Raw genomic sequence first — 8,605 nt, forward strand, 5'->3', positions numbered from 1 at the left:
GCATATAAATTCTCTTCCCTAGAAAATTAAGTGATATTTGTTATCCCCAAAAGTTGCCAATATACAAATCTGATGTAAAAGGTCCACTTCAGTAATAAATATGTGTTTTATTTTCATGAAGAGTTATCTGCATAATAATACATACAAACCCATAAGACTCAAAATAACTCTATTGGTGAAAAGACACCTTTAGTTTTAACTAAAAGATAAAATTTATTCAACTGATAGTGTTTGGACTCCAAAATACCTTTAAGTAGGAGATAGTTTAATCTCTATTTTCTATAAAAATATTATACATGACATTTTTCAATATGACTGATAAAACAATGGGGGACAAGAATCCTTTTCTGTGAGAGATACAAGAGTTATGGAAGTAAATAGACCATCCTAATGAGCCAATTCAGAGGCCCCTCAAGCACCACTCCACATTTAATGGCATCTTGATTCAGAAATATTTTTCCAGTAAGATTCAAGAACTTATAAGTATTGGTGATAGCTATAAATACCTATCCACCACTGCTTTAAGTTGGGCTGTTAATCATGATTACTTTGTCCAGCATCAGGTGTGTGTGAGGGAGACTTATCTTTCCTGCTCCCAAACATTTAAAACAAGACTATAATATCAACTTAATGCAAAGCATAGAATTCTGGTCAAACTTCAGGACTGGATAAACCTTATGGAGTGTAAGGGGAGTAAGTGAGTTTTGTGTGTGGAAAAAATATAAATAATTATCAAGAAAACAGGTGAACAATAATTCATCATCATTTCAAGTGTTTCCCTGTTACCGTATATTATGTAATTTTGTACATTTTTCTACTAAAAATATGTTATTTATAGATGCTGGGTCTTGATTTGCGTTAATTGAAATACAGCAGGCGGGGCAGCATACCGGCTCTAAACCAAGGCCTGTGAGACAGTATATGTGATTGCTTACCTCTCTTACACTCCTTGTAATGCTTTAAGAATGTATCATGACCTGTTGATCTACTAAGAATGGGGAGCAGAGGAGGAGCACTAAAACGGGCGTGAATCCATCCACCTTTAACAACTGGAAACTCAAAACAGTTCTAAATGTAAATTAGTTCTTTTTTCTTGAGTGACGCTATTTATTAAAATTCACCATATGTGCACTTAGAATTTCTATTTCTTGGTCAAAACAAATATGTTTATGTATAGCTATCATACTTAAGTATACAAATACCACTGTGTGTAGGATTATTGATAGATATCATAAGCATTAAATTGAGCAAAGGAAGCACATGGATAACAATTAAGGGTATATGATTCCAGAAATTGAAAAAAAAATGAAATTAATGCATGTTAATAGAAACCAGGGTAGTTATTATCCCTATAAGAAAATGAAAACAAAGGAAATTATGAACCGGCTATTCCTGGCTATGCCATTATTTCAAGATTCAGACCCAGATTTCTTGGTGTGTTGACTTTATGAAAATTCCCTAACTCAGGAGCTGGAAAAGATGGTTCAGAGGTAAAGAGCACATATTGCCCTTGCAGAGAACAAAAGTTTAGTTGCCTGGGAGTCCCACAACTGCTTGTTAATCCAGCTCCAGGGGAATAAGACACCTCTGACTGCTTATGGCTTCCATTGGCACCAGCATACACATGGTATACACAAGTATGTAAACACATAGATACACACATACACACGTGTAAACACAAACACATATGTGTGCAAAATAAAATAATAAAATATATCTTAAAAAGAAAATTCAGCAAGTTGCAGACTTGTGAATTTGGCTTTTTCTTCATGCACATTATTCACAAATATGACGTGCAATAAAATTACCATACAGGGATTAACAAGCAAAGGCATTCTATTTTTTTCATATGCTATCTTTCCTTATGTTGCAAAATAAATTATTACTTTGTTAATTAAATTCAAATTTAAATAGAAAAACAGTCTTTATTAAGAGACAAAACAAATATTTTTATTCAAACACACATAAGTTATCTGACCTGAGACTTGAAAAATATCTCAGCGGTTAAGAACACTGACTGCTCTTGCAGAGGATCTTGGTTCCACATGGCAGCTACACACTATCCTTAACTCCAGTTCCAGGGGAATCTGAAGCAGTCTTCGGACCTCCGTGGCATTTCACAACACAGGTGCACTCACATATATGCACTCAATATACTCATACACTTAAAATAAAAATAATAAATAAAATATTTTTAAAAATAAAAATAAAATAAATAGGTATATACATTTAATGGGAAATAAGAAAGGGAAAGAAATTTTTTTTTCCAAAGAAGAGGCTGTGTTAGCAAAGTTATAAAATTTCTACTATACAACCCTCATTAACTAATCTTGAGGTAGTTTGCTAGGGTTAAATCTTAGTAATGCAAAGTCTAGACTCTATCAAGTACATAGTACAAGCTTTATGAATAGATTCCTTAATAATAGGTAGGAGATAAGTATAAACTTTTCATAATCAAGTTAGGCTTTATGCTATTCCAATCAGACAGTGAGGTTTCTAGGTATGTTTGAAGGGGAGGTAAGATGGTCTTATGTAGCCCAGGCTGTTTAGAAAACACTGTCTGGCTGTGGCTGGCCTTGAAATCCAGACACTCCTATCTCCACCTTCACCATGAAACTACAGGCATGCATCACCATGCCTAACTTATAGAAAAGTTTTTAAACTTAGTTTCAAACTTCTCTCCAAAATACCTAACTGCAAGTAGAACCACAGAACAAAGAGATCAGAGCAACACAAACTAGTTACATAACCATAAAATTTTGAGGCAAGAACTTTTGAAAGACCTTTTTTTTTTTTTTTTCTATTTTTAAATAAGCATTCATAAAACCACGCCAGCTAGTATCTGGCTATTTCTAACTCTTCACAGGAATAAAGTTTGTTAATAGCTTCACAGAGAATTAAAACAAGAATTGAAGTTACTCCTTATGCATGCAAGATCAAGATGGAATTTCCCAGTGAGCAAGTACTCTCAGAGCTCTGACAGATCCACAAATTCATGCTTCTACCATTGTCCTCTAGAGAGACTACTGTCTTAGAGGCTTTGGTTGAGAAAAGTCTGTGGGTATGATGATGGCAATTCAGCTCCAGTTCCAATCTATTTCTGAACTTTGAAATTGATTACTCTTCAAGAAAACAGACTGCACCTTATTCGTTCAAAAATGAAGTTAAGAGTAGGGAGACAGATCAGTCTGCAAAGTGCTTGCCTTCAAGTGTGAAGAGGCCAATGCGGCAGTGAACACATGAAATCCAAGTCCATAAGATGTAGAGACAGATCCCTGGGTCTCGCTGGCCAAACCTTACCCACCTGGTGAATTCCAGGACAATGAAATACCCTATCTCAAAAATAAATAAATAAATAAAATGTAGGCACCTGAGAAAAACACTCAAGAGATCTTCTGACCTCCACATGCCCGTGTATACACACAAAAGGTGTATGAGCATCTGTACATATATGAGCAGCCACACACAAGAACACACATATGCATGCATATACAGAAAAAAGTTTAATGTTTTTCTGCTTTTTCAGTTATGTACTATTGTGTGTAAAAATTCATAAGGAGATTAATACCATCCCTTTATTTTCCTTATGTAAGACAAATTGGTAAATGATGTTGTATCCATTCAAAATCTTGTATATATGTCCTGCTGTAAAATTGGAATAGATTCAAAGCTCATTTTAAAATCTAGAGAAACATAGAATCGAAAGCTTAAAGTGACTTAGATACTATCTGGTCCAGTACCTTGCCTTTCATATTTTACAGAAGATGCAATTCAAGAATGGCAGATTTTATCTGTACCAGATGCTGTCCTCATGATCTGAGCCCTATAAAGGAGAATTCAGGCTCTCAAATCTTTTTGGTATTTATTAACATTTTATTTAAAAATATTTTATTAGCATTCATTTCTTTAAGAAGTAGCATGATTACATAGAAAGACTGTATACGTTTGGGAATTTGAAAAGGGTATAAATGACAAACTCACATTAAAGGAACAGTGACAAATTTCACATTATTTTTGAACCTTAGTAGTAGAGTTTTGTCAGTAAACAATATTCAAAACTATATTAATGCATAAAAATTCAAATTTATATTCTAAGATACTTTTAGTTTGATGATTATATCAGGTTAGTTATTACAGTACTTTCAATTGCTTTTTAAAAAAAGTCACAAAACACAAAATATTCCAAGATTTTGGTGTTTCAAGATCAAAAACAATGCCTGTATATCTTGTCTTTCTGTTCTTATTTTTTTTTTTTTAAATTTACTAACAGGCGTAAAAGTGATTTCATCTCCAATATGTAGCCACATTATTTTTTAGGATGTACTTTTTGTGGAACTGGATATGACAATAGAGAATACACATATAGAAAATAAATATATTGGTGTTTATGAACATCTACAAATGAAATGTGATATTCAGTTATATAGAGCAAGGTGGGATATATATATACACATATATATATCCAATTTAATATTTAATTAATTAGACATTATCCCAGGAAAACATACATCTGCTGAAATGAATATAATTTCTGGTGACTTGCTTATAGGCCACTCAGAAGTATTATAAATATTAGAGTTTAAATATGTTTCCTGGTGTTAAAATACTTTCACAATACCAAAATGCAAATCAAAATAAATGTTATGATGGTGCTATGTTCTACAGCATTTCTAAGAAGTTGCATATGTAATGAAGATTGAACATCAAAATGAATAATGAGACCAGAAAAAAAGGTTCCTTTGGCTAATGCTAAAAGCTTTCCTGGACTGTGGCATGCTTACTTCCTGTGTGTGGACATATGGATGCTCACTTCCTGTGGGTGTTTCTGCTTTACTTCAGTGTTATGGATATACGGAGATACCACAGTAGGGAAGACGTAATGAAGAGGTAAAGGGGAAAATCAAATGCAAAAAAATAAAGGCATAAATAAATTCTGTCTGCAGTTCACTAGCGTAGATACATGAAGCACAGAGTCTGAAATGAAGAAAGAATATAGAATCAGGACAACTAACAAGACTGTCAGAAAGGAGGAGGACAGATAGAACATCTTTGTGAAGATTTGGGGCCAGGAAGAGTATAGTGGAGGTGAAACACAAGATGATGAAATAAGAGGATGGTTCCCTTAGATTTACATATCAGCTCAAAATCATGCTCCTTTGAAGAATACACGGCAAAACTACACACGAGTTATCTGTAGAGCTGCAGTTACTTAGTTGTTTAAAAGAAATGCCTGTCTCCCAGGAGTGCTCAAGATCAGAAACTGAAATTCAGTTGGGAGCTCAGGTTATTAATAGTTCTCTATGACTGTTTTATTCAAGAAATAACACTTCTGTAAGATATACCATTTAAATGAATGTTAGAGGAATCTATGGATTACACTATCTATGTACATAAAGATGTACAGAAGGTGTTTGAAGCACAGATATCTTGTCCTAGAACCTTCTTTAAATAACTTCCCATTCCTTCCTCCCTGTCTCCTCATATCCACTACAGCATTTTGAGTCAATGAATTTGATTTTTCTATAATTAAAAGCACACACAAGCATAACTCCATGTGATAATCCACTTTCTAAGATGGGCTTCTTTCACTCAGGATAATTTCTTTCCTTATTCTGACATTTGCAGAATTTCGTTCTTGGAAAAGGCAGATTATTGTTCCAGTCTATGTAAATAGCACAATTTAAAAATGTACCCATCATTGGGTATTTAAACTATTTTTACATCTGTTATGTATAGTTCTGAAATTAACATAGGACTTTTAATATCCTTTGAGATTTTAATTTTAACTATTTTGGATCAAAACAACCTCCAAAGACTGCCAGATTATACAGTAGCTCTCTTTCAGGAGAATTTATACAATAAATACATCACTTTTACTTGAGGAATAAATGACAAAGTTATACAAAAAGAAAACTTACAAAGAAAGATTTAGTTACTTAAAAATGCACTTGTGTGACACACCTGTAAGCTTGTCTTGAGTTGGTCAATTTTGCCTGCTCTTTCAAAGAACCAACTGAGTGTCAATGACCTTTTGCTGTTTTAATCTGTTCCATTCTAATTATTTCTACATTGAATTTTGTTATTGTCTTCCTTCTGCTGAATTTAGACTAGTTTCGAGCTTTAACTACTTCTTCGGATGAAAAGTTAGACTTCTTGAGATCTTCATTTCCCCTCCTTTTAGATGTTTTATCCGGAATTTCTGTCACTTTCTACTTTTATAGGGTCTCATAAATGTTGGTATGACATCGCAGAAATATTTTGTTTGTCTCAAAGTATACATTTTCTTTATTATTTCTTCTTTAAAATATGCCGTTTAATTTTCAAATAACTATAAATTTTCCAGTTTCCCTATTGTTACTGATTTTTGTTGTTTACTCACTTATGATTAAACATATCTGTAATGGTACATTTACAAAATGGATTTCCACTCAGCAGTAAAGAAAGATGAAATGATATGACTGGAACTAGAAACTGTTATGTTAAGTGAAGTAACACAGACTCAGTAAACAAGTGACTTTAGCTCTCTCTCACTTGTGGATCTTAGCATCAAATCCATATTTGTGAATATATATATGTCCTGATATACCTACAGGAACCAGGAAAATGAAAAGGAGGGTACAAAATAGGGGACTAGAAGGAGATGGGTGTTACCAATGGGAAAATTGGGGTATTTAACTGGGAAAGGGAGGTGGGAAGGTTATATAAGGAACTATAGGGATGAGCAGGGAGAGAGAGCAGGGATAGGAGACAGGAACTACCAAGGGGAAAATGGGCAAAGTGGGGGAACTTTAACTGGGGAGGGAAGAGGGAACTGGGAGAGAGAGAGAGAGAGAAAGAGAGAGAGAGAGAGAGAGAGAGAGAGAGAGAGAGAGAGAATAAATAATGCATAGGTGGAGTGAAAAAAACATAGGGAAATGTGGTAGTTCAAAACTCTACTGGAAATACGCACATGATATCTGAACATATGCGCATGTGTATAGCTGAAGTCTATCTAACAAGAAACACAGTGCCAGACAGGAGAAACCTCCTTTTCTGTTGTTAGTCAACCTAGTCCAAATTAGACTACCAAATTAGCACACACTATTAAAACATCCCTTCATTACTTCCCAGAATTTGAAGGTAAGACCATTGCAGAAGACAGGAAATACTTAGGACACAGGACTTGGAACAATGAAACTGGAACCGACCTGCAAACATTATCCCTGAAGACTAGCTCTCATAGATTTGGAGTACACTATGCAAACTGCTAATGGAGAAAATCAATCAGGTTCTACCTCACCTTTAAAGTCTTATGACTACAACAATGCCTGGCACAGCAAACTATATCTGAATTAGTGGTACTTTTATTTGGGGAGTAATCAACAGCTATCTAATTGGACTTAAAGCTCGCTCAATGGGTGACACTGTAAATAAAACCAAATACACATGTTTGGAGAGGTCATAATCCCTAAGTCTGTCACATCCCTATGCAAACATAATTTCTTACTGCATGCTAAATATGTATCCTTATATTTACAGACAAGACTATCAGTCACAGTTCATCAAATAAGTCTCTTTTTGCAACAGTTGGAGACTATTTACAGAGTTCCACAACTCGTCACACACAGAGGTTAAGCATCTTTCAGATACCCAGTCCTAAGTGACACATCGACAGTGGAATCTCTACATCAAAGACTCATGGAACATAGTGGAACAGGGGTACAGAGAATACTAACACAGGTCTCAACTCTCACCAGTGAATTCTTCCTCATGCACAGAGGGAGGTAAACACAAAAGGACACAAGTGGCCAAAGTGTAGAGAATAAGTGACTACACAGTGTGTGTCCATGGATGGGAATACTATATTAAAACCCAGTGCTCAGGGACCATTGCAGAAGAGAGGGTGGAAAGATTGTAAGATCCTGGGGTGTTATATGACCATATGGAAATTGAAACTGGCAGGCTTCTGGGAACTTGCTCATATGAATTTACGGCAAAGGTGACAGCATGTACAAGACTCTGGCATACTTGATCAGAAAACTCCAACCATAGTAGATGAACTATTGGCAGCTGATCACTGTTAGGTGAGGAAAAGTAGGTCTTCTTTAAGTAAGTGGTACTAGAGAGGTTGAACAGGCTCAAGTGAATGAACTCACACTAAAGAACATGTGGGTACACAAACCTGACTTGATAGTCTCTAATATATATGACATAACACATAAAATTTGGTGGAGGACTACTATCCTCAGGCCTCTTGGGGTAAGTCTATAGCACAGCTCTCTGCTCTGGGACTCCCTAAGCCACATTCACCATTCCATCCCTCCCGCCGTTCTATACTCCTAGGTTGGGCCCTGCGCCATTCCTAGTCTTGGGGCCCCAGACACCTGGGGAAACAATACTGCTTCCTGAGCCTTCTAACCCAGACCAACTCAGTCCCTTTCTTGGGCTACAGGAGCACCGCTTCTGGTCCTGGCCCCGCCTTCACCACTCTCTGCTTCCCTGGGCCTGCACCACTGGCTAACTCTCCTAGCCTGCACTACCATCCTCAGGCCTCTTGGGGTAAGTCTATAGTGCAGCTCTCCGCGCCAGGACTCCCTAAGCCACATTCCCCCTTCCATCCCCCCGC

The sequence above is a fragment of the Nannospalax galili genome, unplaced genomic scaffold (assembly GCF_000622305.1).
Source record: "Nannospalax galili isolate Female #2095 unplaced genomic scaffold, S.galili_v1.0 scaffold203, whole genome shotgun sequence".
Lineage (NCBI taxonomy): Eukaryota > Metazoa > Chordata > Mammalia > Rodentia > Spalacidae > Nannospalax > Nannospalax galili.